The 18,584-nt window shown below is 48.7% G+C and overlaps 1 protein-coding gene across 1 annotated transcript in view; it reads right to left on the reverse strand.

The window, feature by feature from the left end:
- The window catches only part of ZBTB7C (zinc finger and BTB domain containing 7C), a 404,866-nt gene that overhangs the window by 312,679 nt on the left and 73,603 nt on the right, over positions 1 to 18,584 (reverse strand). Inside the window, exon 2 of the mRNA XM_021092801.1 lies at positions 16,069 to 16,294. The gene's annotated coding sequence lies outside the window, so the exon portion shown is untranslated. The remainder of the gene's footprint in view (positions 1 to 16,068; positions 16,295 to 18,584) is intronic.

Consider the following 18,584-nt stretch of genomic DNA (forward strand, 5'->3'; position numbering starts at 1 on the left):
TTCTAGCAGGCTTAGTTCCCCTGAGGCCCTCCTAGAAACGCTATAGCAGAATTTCTCAACCTCAGCACTACTGACATTTTGGGCTCCTTTGCTGGGGTCGGTTCCCGTGCATCGTAGAGTGTGTAGCCATATCACTGGTCTCTGCCCACTAAATGCCAGTAGTACCCACCCCCACATCTATGATAATAAAAAATGTTCACAGACATCACCAAATACCCTCTGGAGTGGGGAGGGGAGCAAAAGCACCCTGTTGAGAACTGCTGTGTGGCTCTGGAGAACGAGGATTGTGCCAGCACTTCTGATAGCTCAGTCCAATGGCCAGTACAGCAAACCAGATTGTGTGACCTGGGTTGGGAAGCCTAACGTCTCTGTCATCCTTCATGATAATAGGAATGGTGAGTATGTGTTTGGGGCTGGCACTGTGCTAAACACTTTTTTTTTCCTCCTCAGGATAGGGGTCAAATCCGAGCCACAAATGCCAGCCCATGCCATAGCCAAAGCAACACCAGATCTGAGCCATATCTGCAACCTACACCACAGCTCATGGCAACACCAGATCCTTAACCCACTGAGGGAGACTAGGGATGGAACCCACATCCTCATGAAGACTAGTCAGGGTCTTAACCCACTGAGCCACAATGGGAACTCAGTGCTAAGCACTGTGCATGGATTTTCTCACATTCTCATTTAATTCTCACCACGTTTTTCTCATTTAACCCTCACGATGTTTTCTGCTGGAAAAGGTATTATCCTCTTTTATAGATGAGGACATTGGGGTTCGGAGCATTCAGGCAACTTGCGCAAGAGCACATGGCAAGGCAGGCAGTTTGACTCCAGGGCCCGGGGTCTTATCTACAGTCTGTCTGAATTCCCTTCCTAAAAGAGGGGCTTGGGCCCCTCTGAAGTTCTCTGAAATTCCAGGACTGCGCCCTTCTTTGGATGTTGTTGCTACAAAGAGAATGTCCCCTGGGTGTCCTGTACTCATTGCATCCCGTCCCTTCCTCCAGGACACAGCTTGCTCACACCTTCCCTCATTCAATCCATTCCTACTACGTTCTGTGCGCTGGGCCTGGATCCAGCTGTCGATGGGACTGCGGCATTTACCCTCTGGTAAGGAGACAGGTATTAAACAGCCTGTTGGACATTTATTCACAACCTCAATAAGGGCTAAGAGGGGGCCTGACCCAGCCCAGAAGGTCAGGGGAAGGGACTCCTGCTGCTCGCTGATGGCTATGCAGGGGTTAAACCCACGAAGGTGAGGGAAACCAGCGCCCCAAGGAGCAGGTGTCTGCCTCCTGAGGCAGAAAAGAGCACTGCCAGTTCTAGAAATCAAGGGAAAAGGGAGCAGAGGAAGCTGATGAGATGGGCGGGACCTGTGGGCCTCAGTAAGAATTGCTACCATTATCCTAAAAGCCGCGAGAGGCCCTTCGAGGGTTTAAATAGGTGGTGTTATGGTCAGATGAGCATATTCACCAGAGCAACTACTGTATGGAGATCAGGGTAGGGATGCGGGTAGCAAGAGAAAATGCAGAAGGACCTGTTGGGTGGGTCCAGGGGAGGGTAACAGGGGCAATGGAGGGTATTGGCAGCCTCCAGAGACATTGAACTTGCAGATGGTAGACCTGCAGGCAGGGCTGAAGCAGGAGGCCCGGAAGATGGTGGAGCTCTTTACAGGCAGTGGGGGGCCCAGGTCAGGAGGAGTTCAGTATGGGCCCCCTGCATTGGAGGGGTGCTATGCACGCCAACAGTGGATTGGATGACTGACTGGTGCACCAGCTAATTCATTGATAAATGATGCCAAGACCCCTTTCCCAGGGTCGGGTCAATGGGAGGCCCCCACCAACTTAGGACTCACCCTGGACAGGATCAGACAGACCACAGAAAAAACACACATGCAGGCGGCCAAGCCCCAGGGACAGAGCTCCTATAATGAAAATGTAAGTTGTTATGACGATTACCTTATCAGATCTGACAAGATCGCAGTCAAAGGTGGGGCCACTGCAGCTTGTAATACGATATAAATGGGCTCTCGGGTGGCAGCTGGCTGTTGCATTGATTCTTAGTCACTCAGAAGCTAAATCACAGTACTAATGTGAAACATGTGTGAAATATCCCTTTTTCCATGCACTCGCAATGAAAGGGCTCCGCAAATGTGTAGCCAAGAGAATGTGCTTCGGAGTAATGGGCATGGTTTGACTCCTGTGCACAAGCCCGTAGCATCAAAGCTTTGCTTTCAAGTGAAAGAAAGCACCCAGGGAGGGGAGGGAACACCAGTGTGGGCCCACCGTGGAGAAAGGGACACTTGACTGCCCCCCCCCCCCGGGTCTGAGGATTATAAAACCGTACTTAACTCCATTTGATTGCTCCTAGGACCACAGTATGTGAGGATGGGAATAGACCTCAGGCCCGCAGCTCACCGGTGCGATGGAGGAGGGAAGAGACTTGAACAGGATCACCCAGTTCATCACGGCAGATCTGGGACTGGAATCCAGTCTCTTACTGGTCCAGGCCCTGACGCATCTTCCACTGCACTCAGGATCCCAGGAAACCTTCCAAGAGATTCCCATTCTCCCGGGTCCTGGGTTGAGGCTTCCTCTTTTTTTTTTTTTTTTTTTTTTTGCTTTTTAGGGCCACACCCACGGCTTATGGGGGTTCCCAGGATAGGGGTTGAATCAGAGCTGTAGCCGCTGGCCTACGCCACAGCCACAGCAACGAAGGATCCAAGCCACATCTGGAACCTACCCCACAGCTCATGGCAATGCCAGAGTCTTAACCCACTGAGCGAGGCCAGGGACAGAACCCGAATCCTCATGGATACTAGTCGGATTCGTTTCTGCTGAGCCATGATGGGAACTCTGAAATGAGACTATTTCTAGTAGCCCAGGTTGGCAGGCAAAGGACATTGCTTCTTGGCTGATGTTCTGGTGACTATGGGACAAAAAGGGATGATTGCTGGAGGACAGGGAAACAGCCTAAGAACTGGGAACAAAGTCTTATTTGCTTACCTGTTTATAAATAATGTATACTCTGCTTGCTTCTAGAAAAGATTTGGGGTGGTTTGCAATTTAAAACACACGTAGAACAAAATAGCTGACTGATAGCAGATTGCCGAGTTGCTTTTAATAGGGAAAAAAATGGAAATGGGAGCTCCTGTTGTGGCTCATCAGGTTAAGAACTCAACCTAGCGTCTGTGAGGTGCAAGTTCAATCCCTGGTCCCACTCAGTGAGTTAAGGATTCATTGTTGCCGTGGCCATGGCATAGACTGCAGCTGTAGCTCTGATTCCACCCCTAGCCAGGGAACTTCTACATGCCTCAGGCACAGCCATAAAAAGAAAAAAAAAAAAAATTGGAAATGACTTGAGTGTCCCCCAACCGTGGGCTACTTTAAGAACAAAACCTGTTATTGGAATACTACATCCATTGTATGTATCCAGTGGAATACTACAGGGGTATAAAAAAAAAAACAAAAACTGAGGAATTGCTCTGTGTACTAATACAGAGAGATTTCAAGGATATACATTTAAGGAAATAAAGTCAAGAGGCAGACTATGTAGGCTATCTTTCATGCAGTAAAGTGGTAAGCTAAGAAAATATATTCAAATTTCTCTGTTTTAGCATAAAGAAAACACTGAAAGAATAAACCTAGAAGTTATATAAATGATGGCCTATAGGAGGCGACAGCAGCGAGAGTGAGAAATCTTGGTGTACACCTTTGTATGTCATTTCGATTTTCGAACTGTATAAATATTTTACCTATTCAAAAATTCTAATTCAATTAAACAAAGAGGAAAGAAGAAATGGGAAATAATCCTAGGTACAAGAGCCCCAAATTTCTCCCTTCTGCCCACTCCAAAACATGGATGCTAAAAGTGCTGGGCCTAGAATCCCAGCATCATGTGTACTCAGAAGCGGAAGGTGTGCGACTAACCCCCACCCCCACCCCCACGCCAGGAGGAGGCTATAAACAGAGTGCAGGTGGGCAGCCCAACGGCCTCCCTGCCTCATCACTGGAGCAAGCAGGAAAGACTGAAGGGAAGGGCGGGAGCCTACGCCAGGCCAGCATGGCCCAAGATCTCCCCGTCTCTGCAGAGTTGTGCCCACGTCTGCTCCCCATCCCAGCCCTAATTCAATCTCAGCTCCTAACGTTCTGTGGTTCCAGAAGCAATCAAGCTGCACTAAGTACAACGCTCATGGTCTTAGGCTCCACCACCCGGGTCCAGCCCATCCTTGTGTTCCCAGCGTGGCCCTGATTCCCCCAGCTCTGCCCGGCAGTGTCCTGTGCCCTGTCATTGCTCAGCCACTGCACTTGTTGGAGAAAAATCCTGGGGAGATGAGAGGGCAGCACCACCAGCTAAGGATGGTGGCTCTGGCGGGCCTTGTAAATGAGCTCTTCCGCTCCTGGGTTCCCCTCTGACCCCACCCCTCCTCTCTGACCCCGCCCCAGAGTAGGAGCAGGCAGCCAATCAGCACATCAATTAAAATGTACAGCTACCACCCCGACATCCACTGAGGGGGTGAAGTTCATTCTAGCCTATGAATAAATTATATCCATATTACAGAAAACCATATTGGAAAAAACTAGAGTGATATGTATGAATAATTTTTTGAAAGATTGTATTAAATAAAAATACAAGCTGTAGGGTAGTGGGGGGAGGGATAAATTAAGAGTTCAGGATTAACATACACTACTACATATACAATAGATAACCAACAAGGACCTACTGTATAGTACAGGGAGCCAAATACATTGCAGTAACCTATAAGGGAAAAGATTCTGAAAAAGCGTGTATATATATATATATGTGTGTGTGTGTGTGTGTGTATGCATATGTGTATATAACCAACTCACTGTGCTGTACACCTAAAACACAATGTTGTAGACCAAGTATACTTCAATTTAAAAAATTTTTTAAAAACATGAGCTGCAAAACATAATACATAGCTTGATCCCATTTTTGTGTAATACGGAGCTGTTTTTCCAGATCCATGGTAACGACAGTGACATGGATGTAAAACAATTCCCTGAACTGTTGATAATGATGATCTCTGGGGAATGGGGAGTGGGGGTATCTCACAATTTCCTTCACTTTCTCAGTTAAACATGTGTATACTATAGGCAATGACTATTTTTGTAATCTGAACACAGATCTCTCACATTCATTGCATCCCTTGCTGGTCTGGAGGACCTAGTCAGAGATTCAGCAGAAGAACTCCCCTCCCAGAAGATGGGAAACTGAGGCCCAGAGAGGTCAAGTGATCTTCTTGGCATCATACAGCGAGTTAACAGCAAAGCTGGGCTGAGAGCACCTACCTCCCTAGTCAACCCTGCACTCTTTCTGCTATTCCTCATGGCTTGAAAATAAAATGAGTGTGTATTTGTGGAGGGTTCTTTGTGGTTGGTAGGGGAAAATAGGGGGAATATAGGCAAAAACAATTTTAAAAAGCTGGGCACTCCAAGACTCATCCCCTGGCTGCCATGTCAATTCCACCTCCATTGACTCATGAAAGATTCCAGACAAGTATTCATTTAAAGATGAACAATTAACTGTAAATCAATGCCTGGCATGAGTGCTGAGTTACAAAGTGAATTAAAATAAGTGGGTAAATGGATAGCTGGTCTCAGCCCCAATGGCCACCTGACTATTACCCACCAGAGCTGAGAGAAGATAAACCCTCTGACACAGAAAAGCACCAGAAGGTCAGGGTCAGGGGGAGGCTTCTTTAAGGAGTATCTCTCTAACATAAAAATAATTGCCACCGCCTCCTCCCAAAGCAGCTGAAATGGCAGGATGCATATGGATCAATTAACAAGTGTTACTAAATCTTGTGTTGCACGGGGCTTAGAAGGCCTGGCTGACCATCATAAAGATGGTGGCCTCTTCCATATGGTCACTGCTTTACAACATAGAAAGGCTTAACTCATCATCTGGTTGGGGCCTCTTGATGTCATGTGGCCAGCAGTTTCTAACCTTTGTTTGGGGTCTGAGGGAGCTGTTCCATGAGTTGCTCAGGGTCCCACAGGGCAGTTTCCAGGGCACAGCTGGAGTCGCATCTGCCAGGCTTGGCCTCTTGTGCTCTTCCCACACCCTGCTCTGCCCAGGGAGCCAATGTCCAGAAAGTGGGCCAGTCAATGGCTTCTGGGTAAGTGGAATAGCCAAAAACAGCAATACGACTAGTCTAGACTCAGGGGCTATGTCTTTGCCCATCCCTGGCCCCAGATCATTTGACATGCTATGGACACATCTTGTCACTCAGATTTTGTCTTCTGAGGACGGTTTGCAAGTGTGAGTTTGTATGTATGAATACATACGGAACACATCTTTTAAGCGTTTGACTAACTTTATACTTTTTGAAGTGTTTTTATATACATTACCCATTAAACTCTCTTTTCATGGTGAAATGTTATCAGTAGGACAGGCAATCTAATTATTTCCAGTTAATACAAAAGGAAACTAAGGCTCCAGGCAGGTTGTCCCATGTCTTATTAAGGGCAGAGAGAGAGGCCAAGAGCTCTCTCTGGATCATTTCATTTCATCCTCCCAACCATCCTGTAAGGGAGGTGTGGTTACCCCATCTGACACTTGAGGACACTGAGGTTCGGGGAGACTCGGGTCACCTGCCCCAAGTGGCAGAGCCAGAACCCAGCACCCGGGCTCTATGGGCCCAAGGCTGAGCTGTGTGGCTTCAGGGAAGGCCCACAGTGGGGCCAGCTTCACACACTGAGGAGTCCTTGCAAAATTACCAATCCTAACAATAGCTTTCCCAGCTTTATGATGTGCCAGGAGTGGGCCAAGTTCTGTCCACACAGGACCTCTGAGGACAAGGCCTGTGGCCAGGTTGTCTTTGATCCTTGCGTAGCACAGAGCTGGCTTCTCTCATTGATGTGAAGCACCCACCACAGTCCTGTCCTTTGCTAGGACCTCTTCTTCCATTTCTGCTGTGCAAATAAAAGGACCGTGTGGGCTCTTAACTAACAGGTGTCTCTGTCATCTATTCATCCCGAATAACTCCATGTACAGCCCGTGGGAGGAGTCAGGGCCCCTCCACCAGCTCCCTGCACCCAAGAAACCAGCCAGCCTGCAGGGCTGCGTCAAATACCTTCACCTTTACTTACGCAAAGGCTGCCCACCTTCTGCAAGATTTCCACTTGGGCTGACTGCTCTCTCTGCCCTAAGGAATGATTTCATGATAATAAACATTTCCACATGAAGGCTTTGGGTGTCTCTGAGTCATAATTTATCACTTTGTTTCCATGGTTGATACTCCCCCCCCCCCTTAAAAGACAGGGCAGGAGTGAGCGAGCGTGGACAGGATGAGTAATCCTAGCCTCTCTAAGTTCTGGTGGGAAGACAGAAAGGGGTGGAGATGGAGGGGAGGAGAGAATAAGCATGGCTAAGAGGGCTGGGCAGGGGGAGCACGACCCAGTTCCAGGTAGGGAAGACTTGGTCCCCCAAGTCAGATAATCCTGTAATCCAAACAGGGTTTATGTGCTCAGCTGCAGTATGTGGGCGGGTGGTGGCGGGAGACAGGGAAGGATTCCAGCTGAGTGATCCATAACCCACAAATGGATGGCCCATCCAAATCCTCCCCAGGCTTCAAAGCTCAGGTCAAGTGCCACCTCCTCCAGGTAGCCTTCGAGGACCATCCCAGCCAAAGCCATCTCCTTTACCACTGTACCTGAACCTTTCTTTTATCCCTCTGGCGAGATGCCTTTGCTCCATCACTGTTTATTCTAACTGCCTTTCCAGTTCCCAGGGCAGAGGACTTATTTTTACCCCCTCTGTGTCTTTTAAGCATGAGACACCCATACTCCAGGTAATGACACCTGCACACAGAGCCAAGCCTTCAAGCAAACATGTGGGCACCAAGTTTCAGAAAATGGTACCAAACAATAATCACACAATTTAACCTTTGGTCTTGGGCTTCCTGTTGCATGAAGCCCTTTCACATTCTTGGAAGGTTAATGGTAGATGATATGAAGCTCATTTTTCAGGTAAGAAAACTAAGGCTCAGAAAGTTTGAGTGATTGACCAATGACTAGTTAGTAAAGAAAAACAGCTCTGGAACCCAGACTTTCCTAATTTTCCTTAGAGGAGCAAAAAGCTTCTATTACCTCTGAAGCACATGATGAACTGTTCAGGGGAACACAGCACTGTTATAGCCCAACCCCACCCAAGATGCACGTAAGAATCAGCATGCATTCAGAGTGTGACCAAGGCACTGGAGAAACCTGTTTGGCTTAGTTCACAGCAACCTTCTCCAAACTTTCCTTACCTGGAAACTTTTTGCACAGGACACCTACAGTATCTTGGGCTGGAGAAACGTTCTACCGCCCACTATTCCTTTCCTAAAGGATAAATCAGATTCCCAGGAAAAGCTGTAATTATGGAAGAAGAAAAGCTTAAACCAGATAAATAGAGCTCTAATAGTGAAATCTCAGGGCTCAGACAGGCAATAAGGACATTTACTATTATTTCACTTTTTATTATCAAACTCTTCAAATACACACAAATTGGAGTTCCTGTTCTGGCTCAGCAGTAATGAACCCAACTAGTATCCATGAGGATGTGGGTTCCATCCCTGGCCTTGCTCAGTGGGCTAAGGATCCAGCCCTGCTGTGAGCTGTGGTGTGGGCCCCTCATTGCTGTGGCAGTGGTGTAGGCTGGCAGCTGCAGCTCTGATTGGACCCCTAGCCTGGGAACTTCCATATGCCACAGGTGTGGCCTTAAAAAAAAAAAAAAAAAAAGTCGGAGTTCCCGTCGTGGCTCAGTGGTTAGCGAATGTGAGTAGGAACCATGTGGTTGCAGGTTCGATCCCTGGCTTTGCTCAGTGGGTTAAGGATTCGGCATTGCCGTAAGCTGTGGTGTAGGTTGCAGATGCAGCTTGGATCCTGCATTGCTGTGGCTGTGGTGTAGGCCGGCAGCTACAGCTCTGATTACACCCCTAGCCTGGAAACCTCCATATGCCATGGGAGTGGCCCAAGAAATGGCAAAAAGACAAAAAAAAAAAAAAAAAAAAAAAAAAAGTCCACACAAAATAAAGAGAATCATCAATCCCCACTACCCATCACCAATAACCAAAGCAGCTTCAACAATATTCAATAATCAGTGTTTGCTTCATCTTTTTACCTAAAATATTTTAGAGAAAATCCCAGACATTATATCAAGTCATCTGTAAATTCTTCAATGTGTAACAATGCCATAGTATCACACACCCTAAAAAAATTAACAGTAATTCTTGGATATCCTATGCCCAGCCCATCTCTAACCTCCTTGATCCTCTTAAATAGAATCAAGGTAGACTTGAGTCAGGATTCAAACCCAACCCATACAATCCACAGAGTTCCATTGGTATTTTTTGTCCCCTTTTTGGCCCGCACCCACAGCACATGGACGTTCCCAGCCAGGGATTGAATCCAAGGTGTAGCTGTGACCTACGCCACAGCTGCAGCAACATCAGATCCTAACTCACTGCACCAGGCTGAGGATCAAACCCAAGCCTCCACAGCAACCAGAACCACTGCAGTCAGATCCCTAACCCACTGCACTGCAGTGGGAACTCCGGTATGTCTCTTAAGATTCTAAATCTACAACAATTCCCTCACATTTCCCGGTTATTCCCCCTCGACCTCCTGTTGGAGAAGTTAGGGCATTTGTCCTGAGGAGCCTCCCTCAGTCTGGACCTGGAAACAGCCTCCCTGTGCTGGGCTTTCCCATGTTCCTCTAGTTCCTGTGCAAGGTGGTGATAAGGTTTACAGACAGAAGCAGATTTGTGTCTGGTTCAACGGTGGGAAAACATCATGGGTGATGCTGTGTCATTCCTATTACATCATTCCGGGTTATTCACTTTTAGCAAAGCTAATATTGATCCATGGGTTTGGATGCCAGGGGACCTATCTTTTTGATCCGAGTGTCTCCAAAGTTATGTCTCATTCTAGAATTTAGTTCTAGATGCAGCTCTAATCTGAGATGTCATGGAGGACTCCCTCTTGCCATCAAGCTCCCAAACTCCATCAGCCTAGACTTTCTGAGGCTATCTCTGAGTGACCTTTTACCCTTCCTTTTTTTTTTTTAAAGAAAAGACACCTTTCAATGACCAGGCAAGCTGGGGATCCTGCATTCCCTTCAGGCCAGTCCCTCCCAGCAACTCCATGGGTGTAGCTGGTGTCCCCCAGGGTCTCCACAGCCCATGGATTCCTCCACCTGTCTCTTAGGAGATGAGTCAGATTCTCAAGGAGAACAAGAACACATAGTTGAACGTGATAAATATGCATCCAAAAATTTTAAAAACCAAATTACACAAATCAAGCTTATTCTGAGAGGTTCGTTTTGCCAGGGGTCTCTAGTGCTCCAATCAGCATAATTAAATAGCAAGATCTCTCTAGAATTGATTGTGGTTTTCACATTTTTTATCATCCAAGGACCATTTCAGCGAGATGATTTTAGGCTAATAAGAACCCCCAAATTAGAAACTAATTAAGGAGATGGAAAATACAAATGTATTTGTTTTTAGTTGGGCACTATTTTTACCAGAGGGATCATGAAAAATTTAAATTGTTAAATACCCATATGAAGGTTGTCACTCAAGGGCAATGTGGCTTTCTGCCTCCCCTGCTGCAAAATGTTAAGGTGATATATCAGAAGCTATTCCCTGTGGGTCCCCAGGAAGCAAAAAAGAGACTAATTTTGAAGAGCAGAATTACACACAGCTAGACTCGGCAAGGAAGAGGGGGTTGCCATAATACTCTCAGATCTTTGGTGAGACTCAGAGTGCCTCTTACTTTTCAAACGCATGCGTGCCTGACAACAGCATAAAATCACTGCAATGCACTTCCTCATTTAACAGACAAGAATATTAAGGCCCAGGGGAGCTGAGACATCTGCAGAGGGTGTCACAGCAAACTTAGAAAGAACCTAAACTCTCTCTCTAAACGCGCTGGATTTTATAACAGCCCCCTCCCCACCATCCCCGAAACATGCCACAGATCACCTTCTGAAATAGATGCTAAGTCACAATGACACAGGTTTGGAGGACTCTTTTGGGATTGGTGACAGCCTTAAGAGCTTAGGACCCAGGAGAGGAGCAGGAAGCAGAAGCCAGCTGCTCCCCGGGGTAGGTAAGGCCCCATCTAGGGAGGCAGCAACACAGGTACCCACAGAGCATCCAAGGACCACGGACCCAAGTGCACACAATCAGATATGGACCCAACCTTGCAAATGCCATTTCAGTCCCCAGACCTGGAGAATTCCCATGCGTCTGCAGACACTGCACTGATTCCAGAACCGCTGACACCAGGCTACTCTATGCATCACTGACTTTCACCTCCTTATCCTGCTCCCTCCACACCAGCCCTGAGGAGAGGGGATCTGCTCATGACCTCTCTCTTCAAGTATCCTTCCACATCACAGAATCGTCACCAAACCCCAGCCAGGTAGGCGAAGAGGACCCCATGGAATTTCCCTAGATCCATGCCTCACCCCCCTCAGACCCAGGATTGGGAGCTTTCGTGATAATTGGGGTGAATTCCAAACTCAGGGGGGCTAGTTGGAGACCCCACACAATAAAAAAATAAGGATGCCGGAGAAACCTGCCACTGACACACAGGAGACAAGGGGTTAATTCAGAGGCGCTCACCCTGAGGGAGGAGCAGGGGGTGGGGCGGGGGGTGGGGGGTGAAGGGCACTCATTAGGGCCCCTGGCAGGAGGGCAGTGCATGGTAGGCCAGCCTGCCGTGTGACGCTGAGTGGACAGGCACATTTAGAATCAACCCAGCTCCCAAACAAGAAAACCCCCCAGGGAGGGAGTTAAGAGTCTCAATAATATTTGGTAATTATATGAAGGACTTTCACATCCTCCATCTCATCTGAGTCTCTGAAAAACCCCAAAGGCGGGAATTCTTTAACCCATTCCTCAGATGGGGCTGGGCATAGAGGAACTTGATTTGGGGGGAGTGCCAACCCTGTGCCAGCAACACGTGTCAGGATGCTATGTGCATACACAGACGTAGCCATCACTGTTTTTTCCTGCTGTTGGAGGCCAGTGACTGCAGCAGATGTCATTCACAGAGTAATAAAATATATCCTCCCCCAGGCCCCGGAAGAGCAGCCCTATGCTATGACAGCATGTTCCTGGCCCTAGTGAGGCACGACCTGTATTTTTATGGCTGGGGAAAGAAAGCAGGCAGGTAAGATTGGGATGAGCCTTTGTTTCAAAGGCTGAGGCTGAGAGGCAGGAGAAAAGGTCGGGGGTGGGGGACAAAGGACACACAGCTTTTGGAGTAGGATGCCCAGGCTGGGTCCCAGGACACTTGGGTGGCTAAGGTAATGGATCCAAGAACAGTCAGCAACCCTCACCTCATTGAACACAGCGCCTTAGCGGTGTCCACCCTCTAGAGATGAAAGCCTGGGGGCCCTGCACTCTCCTAGGAGCTGTGGGGCCTGCCTCCTCCAGAAGACCACAGAGCTCTAGATCAGGAGGGCCACAGCAGCCACCCTGCCACCCTGGGTCAAGGTCCAGGCTCACTCCCTACCCATGAGTCCTGCCCTTGCAAGCCCCATAGTTCCCACACAGAGGCATAGGGATAGAACGAAACTCCTGCTAGGAAACTTTTGCCAAACTTAGCCCCGAGGGGGACTCAAATTGGTTTTCATTTAATTTAGGAAAATAAAAAGGACTATTTCTTGACACTGAATGTCAAAGAATAACTATCATTTTATACAGTCTTCATAGTGACTCAGTAAGACAGACATGATGAGTGCCACTCTCAACACAGCTTCTGAAGCTCAGAGAGCTTTCGGAACTGCCTGCGGTCAGCTCCAGAACCAGCAAGGGGTGGCGTGCTGAGGTCAGCTGGGGGGACCCACTCCCAGGGCTGGTACCAGAGAGCAAACAGCATCTTCTAGGACAAGTGATTCCAGGCATCTCTGGCTCTTCAAGTCAGTTTCCCCGGGGATTCATTTAAGATGTGAAAAGAGGACATAAGAGTAAATCCTGTGGTCTAGCTCAGGATACTCCTGGGCTCCGGGTGCCCCTGGGCAAGATATGCTAAATTTCAGACCTGAGCTCCCCAATACAGCAGTCACTGAGCACTTGCAATGTGGCTGGTCCAAACAGAAACAAACTGTAAGGTATCAAATACACTCTGGACCTCAAAGACTTGGTACAAAACGAATACAAACTCTCTCATTAATAATCTTCACAGTCACTCCATGTTGCAATGATAATACTTTGGACATGTTGAGTTATGTGAAACATTATTGGAATTAGTTTCACCTTGCTTCAAATTTATTTATTTATTTGTCTTTTTACAGCCACACCCGCAGCATATGGGAAGTTCCCAGGCTAGGGGTCGAATCGGAACTGCAGCTGCCAGCCACAGCCACAGCCCCAGCCCCAGCAACTCAGGATCTGAGCCTCATCTGCGACCTACCCCACAGCTCACGGCAACATGGGATCTTTAACCCACTGAACAAGACCAGGCCAGGGATCGAACCCTCATCCTCGTCAGGTTCATTACCACTGAGCCACAAAGGGAACCCCTCACCTTGCTTCAAATTTAAAATCGCTTGTGTGGTTCATGCTCAGTCTCTCTGGGCAGCCCTGCTCCAGGTCCCAGTCTTGCTTGGTTTCTGTACCCACCTCCCCCTGCCCCACAACGTAGAACAGGGGTGGATGCCTCAAGGAGACAAGATGGTCTAAGCCTTCCAAAAGTGTCCTCTATAATCCACACTTTTGTAAGTTCTCAGACCCAACTGTCCATCCTACTCCAGATCCAGAAAGCATCCCCCGTCAGGAACTGCCAAAGCACTCACGTACAGCCACCATTTCTAGGCGTTCGCATCCACCTTCATCCACATTCTCTGTGGCCAGAGGAATGGCGATAACCAGGTTTTCAAAGCCCAGGCCTCACCCCCTGTTAGCAACAGAAGTCCTGGGAATTAGGATGTTTTTCTCCCAGCCCTGCTGTGCTCCCTCCCCTGCCAGACCGTGAGCTTCTCCAGGAGCAGAACAATAGAAGTAAACTAAATGATTGATCACTTATTATGGTGCCAGCTGCTGTGCTAAGTGTTTTGCATGTTTCATTTTATTTAATTCTCCCAACCAGCCTGTGAGTGAGAAAGTCTTGTCCCCATTTTGAAGACAGGAGCCTGAGGCTCCCAGAGTCCTGTCTCCACTCCCGTGCTTTTTTCTCTGCCCCATATTCCCTCCCCTGGAAGCAGACACACCTCCTGCATCTTTGCACTTCTGGCACTCAGCACAGTGCCCAGCACACAATAGGTAACTTTTGGGAAAGGAGGTTAAGAACCTTCTTAGAGACTCAATCCTTTGCTCTTTTTCTTTTTTTTCTTTCTTTTTTGGCTGCCCCTTGGCATCTGGAGTTCCCAGGCCAGGGATCAGATCCGAGGCAGAGTTGCCACCTACACCGAGGCAACCTTTCAACCCACTGTGCCGGGCCAGGGCCTGGCACTACAGAGATGCCGCTGATCCCACTGCACCATAACAGGAACTCCACTTTGCTCCTTCTGGACTTGATCAGGAAGTTATTTTGCCCCTTACCTTCCTAAGGCTGCACACATGAAGTCCTCACCCGCCCATCCATGGGGCTGGGAGTTTTCTGCCCCACAGCACCTCCCACCATGCGGTCCCACAGAGTCAGCCCTGCCCAGGTTCCCAATCAAGCCTAAAATGCACAGACCACCTGCTTCACTGAGAGCTCAGGGTCTGAGAACAGCCCAGGGCCAGTACACTAGGGTCTAGGGCACCCAGGGACATAGCTAGCCCCAGGGACACTCCCTAGCAAAGCCCCTCCAGGCATTAGCCAGACTATCCTTTCAGGGGTCCCCAGAGCTTTATTCCCCTTCCATTTGTTCATTCAGACGGAAGCCAAGTCCTGGGCCCGCCTGGTGCCTGTAGCTGATTCTTTTCCTAGAGCTGGGTTCAGCTTTCTGGATTCCTTCTTCATCTTATTCTTTCCGCCTGATTTAGAACAAGGCCACCCAGAAGTCCTAATATTCTGCTCCTCCCCACCCCTTGGCTTGGCCCCGTGGACCCTGACACTGGCCTGCACTGGAATGGAATTTGCCACACCCCGTGGGCCTCCTGCCCCAGGTCACTGGCCCTCTCCCCCTGCCCTGGTCAGTTTCCCAAGGCCTCAAGCTATTTTTGCTCCTGCCCTAGTCTGCCGTTTTCCCTATGGTGGAAATTGCCAGAATGGTACCCAGTATGACACACAGTAAAAACCAGAAGGCCAATGGGAATAGGCCTACCCCTGGATCAGAGCTCATCTTTGCCGTGTCCCCAGTCCCACTGGGCCCAGGTCCTTCCAGCCTAAGGGCCCTGCCTTCTAGGCTCTGGGGACCTTCTCAAAGCTTTCTGCCTTGGGTGACCTTCTTGGATCAGCTGCTAGACCCAGGGTGTCTGCCAAACCTGCACTACTTCCTGCCCCCTGCTCATGATCTCCAAACCCCTACTCATGACTCCCCCCAGCTAGCCTTGGTCATCTGCTACTTGCCTCGGCATCCTTAGAGGGATGAAGGAAGCCACAACATCCCGATTTCCTTTTTTTACAAGAAATATCAACCTTTTATCTCAACTGTCATTCAAATCTGACCCAACCCAGAAGGCTTCTCAGTCAATGGGGTCTCCAGATCCATTCCTTGGGTATCAAGGGTGCATGAAAGTGCTCCTGCACCCCTTGGTGTCTCTGTTTCCCACCAGCATCCATGCTCTGCTTCCCAAGGATGCTGATGGGAAATAATGACTTCGTAATTTGTTACTCTGAGGTCTTAAAACAAGACATGCTACATCCTTAATGGCATCAGGTCTTCCCATCAGGTATAGTAAGTGAACTTACCCGAAGCTAAATTTTCCAGTGCCTAGCTCCCACAAGCGCTTGGGGCAGAAACTAATAACTATAAAGCCTGCATCTATCATCTTATCAGGCCTCACTCTGCTTTGTTTGCATAGTTATCTTCTCTCGGGTTGACATTTAATGTCTACTGCAGGCTGATATATTCTCCTCCCTGCCATATCCTTCAGAAAGGATTGATGAACATCAGGTTCATTACCTGTCATTACACCGTGTACATGTCACCAGGGACTGACATATCAATTCTTCTTGAGTCTCCCCAATGGTGCAGTCCCCCGACTAGGAGCCTCCAGGTCCCAGGAGCTGTAGCTGAGGGTCACTCCTCGGGCCCTGGTGGGCTTCCCGCCATCCCTTTCTGCTCTCTTGGCTGGCCTGCTCCTCAGGGGTGATGAGGCCCGCTGAGCTCCAGCTGCTTCAGAGGAGACCTGCAGGAAGAAGAGAAGAGGCCCCTGTGACTTACCAGGGCTCGAGACACATGTCCAAGGTTTAGCTGTTCTAGAACTTTCCAGTCATCCTTTTTTTTTTTTTCCTTGCTCATTATTATTAGGTCTTGTAACTCCAAGTGACAATACAGGCTCTACCTCAACGAGGGTCTTCACTGCCAGTGTCCCACCCACCAACCCTATCTCCAGGCCTCAGCATGCATGCACCATGCACACGCACACAAACACACACACACACTCCTTCATTCTTATCTTCTTACATTTGCATATTTCATTTTATCCACTTGAAAGACCCACCATCTTCCCACAATTCAGAGTTTAGCTCATACCCACCGAGAGAACTTCATTGCACCAGGAAAGAGGAAGGACCTAGGTGTCCTTCCTCCACCAATGAGATCCACAGAGAACAAGGCCATGTCTACCAGGAACACTCTTCAATTTATAGCCCGCGCCCCTGGGACAAGGCTTTTGGTGTGCTGTAGTTTGGGGGTTCAAGGAAGGTCACCCACCTGGGCCTCGTACTGAGCTTCCTTTCATAGGCTCAGAACGAGGGACAAGGGTAATGATGCAAACCTGCTGTGTGAGGGACACAGACCCTGCTCCACTGAGCGGCTGTTTCACAGCGGCTCACACTCTGGGTAGCAGAGGGAAGGTAGTAAGGGGCTCCAGCTAGGAGCAGCCATGCCCCTGTGTGCAAATCTGCCAGGCTCAGGAGACAGGGTCCACTGGCCATAGCCCTGCATCTCTGCCCAGGCATGGCCTCCTGCTCCTGTGGGCGCTACCCAGACAGCTGCGACCCTGAGCTCCATCCCGACCTCTGGGGCTCCTCTGGGGCTCAGTGGGCCCACTGCTGAGAAGGGGCTGTGGTCAGTGGAGAGCATCCCCCAGGGCATCCAACGCTGCAGGGGAGGGGAAGCACCATGGACAGGGATGAGAATAGGAAAGGAAGGCAGGGAAGCAGAATCCCAGGGGTTTTGTAAGCAAACTGATAACAATGGCTTCCACACATACCATGATTCATGCTGCTTTCACATCCATTGGACACATTTGGTTTCACAGTAACGATGTAAAGGGATAATTTTTTTTTTTTTTTTTTTTTTTTTTTTTTTTTGTCTTTTGTCCTATTTAGGGCCGCACCTGTGGCATATGGAGGTTCCCAGGTTAGGGGTCGAATCGGAGCTACAGCTGCCGGCCTATGCCACAGCCACAGCAGCACCAGATCCAAGCCATATCTGCGATCTACACCACAGCTCATGACAACACTGGATTCTTAACCCACTGAGCAAGGCCAGGGATCGAACCCACAACCTCATGTTTCCTAGTCGGATTCGTTTCTGCTGCACCACGACGGGAACTCCAAGGATAATTTTTTTAAGTTTTTTTTTTTTTTTTTTTTTTTTTTTTGGCCATGCGCCTGGTATGCACAAGTTCCCAGGCCACGAATTAAACTTGTGCCACATTAACGCCAAATCCTTAACCACTAGGCCACCAGGGAACTCCTAAGGTTATTTTAAAGACAAGGAAACAGAAGCCCAGAAGGATTGAGAATCTCATTAAAGATCAGATCAGACGACAAGGAAGTGAAAGAGTCAGGATAGGAATCCCTGACTCCCAATTATCATTTTTTCCAGCAAGCTCCCTGGTCCAGGGTTAATTTCCTACCATGTCAGGGAGGTGGTGGTGGTGGGTCTGTAGGAGTCGGTTGGGGGAGGGGAAGAAAAGAAGAAGGGGAGAAGGGTCGTTCCTGTGGTTTTTTTCTCGGCTAAGAGGGTCTGGGCGAAGAAAACAGAGAACAGAGTGATAGATAAGGAAGATAGGAATGTGGAGGCTCCTAGCGACTGGAGCAGCCGAAGCAAAGAGGAAGTTGCTGTGATAAATAGCCACAACTTGGGGTGGGGGGGGCGGGGTGCCAACCTTGAGTGTCAGGGGACCTGGCTCTACAGCTCTGCCCTCTGAGGCAGCAGTGGAGGTTAGAAGCCCAGTTGAAAGAACAAAGCAATTATTAGCATTACCTTCAAAAAGCATACGTCCATGTCAGTGCTCTTTTATATAAGGGATATATTCCTGAATCATAAAAATGAAAAAAAAAAAACCAAAAAACCATGAAGTTCCACCCATTGGAGGAAAAGATCTCAGCTGCTCCTGGACCATGGGATTCTCTGCTTGATTCCAACGCTGCTCAGCTTCTAAGTCACAACCCAGGAAATTCCTACCTGGCCATAGAAGGTCGGTCGAGCTGCTTCCACAACAAGCAGCAAAGGCCAGAGGCAAG

Source organism: Sus scrofa, chromosome 1, assembly GCF_000003025.6.
Source record: "Sus scrofa isolate TJ Tabasco breed Duroc chromosome 1, Sscrofa11.1, whole genome shotgun sequence".
NCBI lineage: Eukaryota > Metazoa > Chordata > Mammalia > Artiodactyla > Suidae > Sus > Sus scrofa.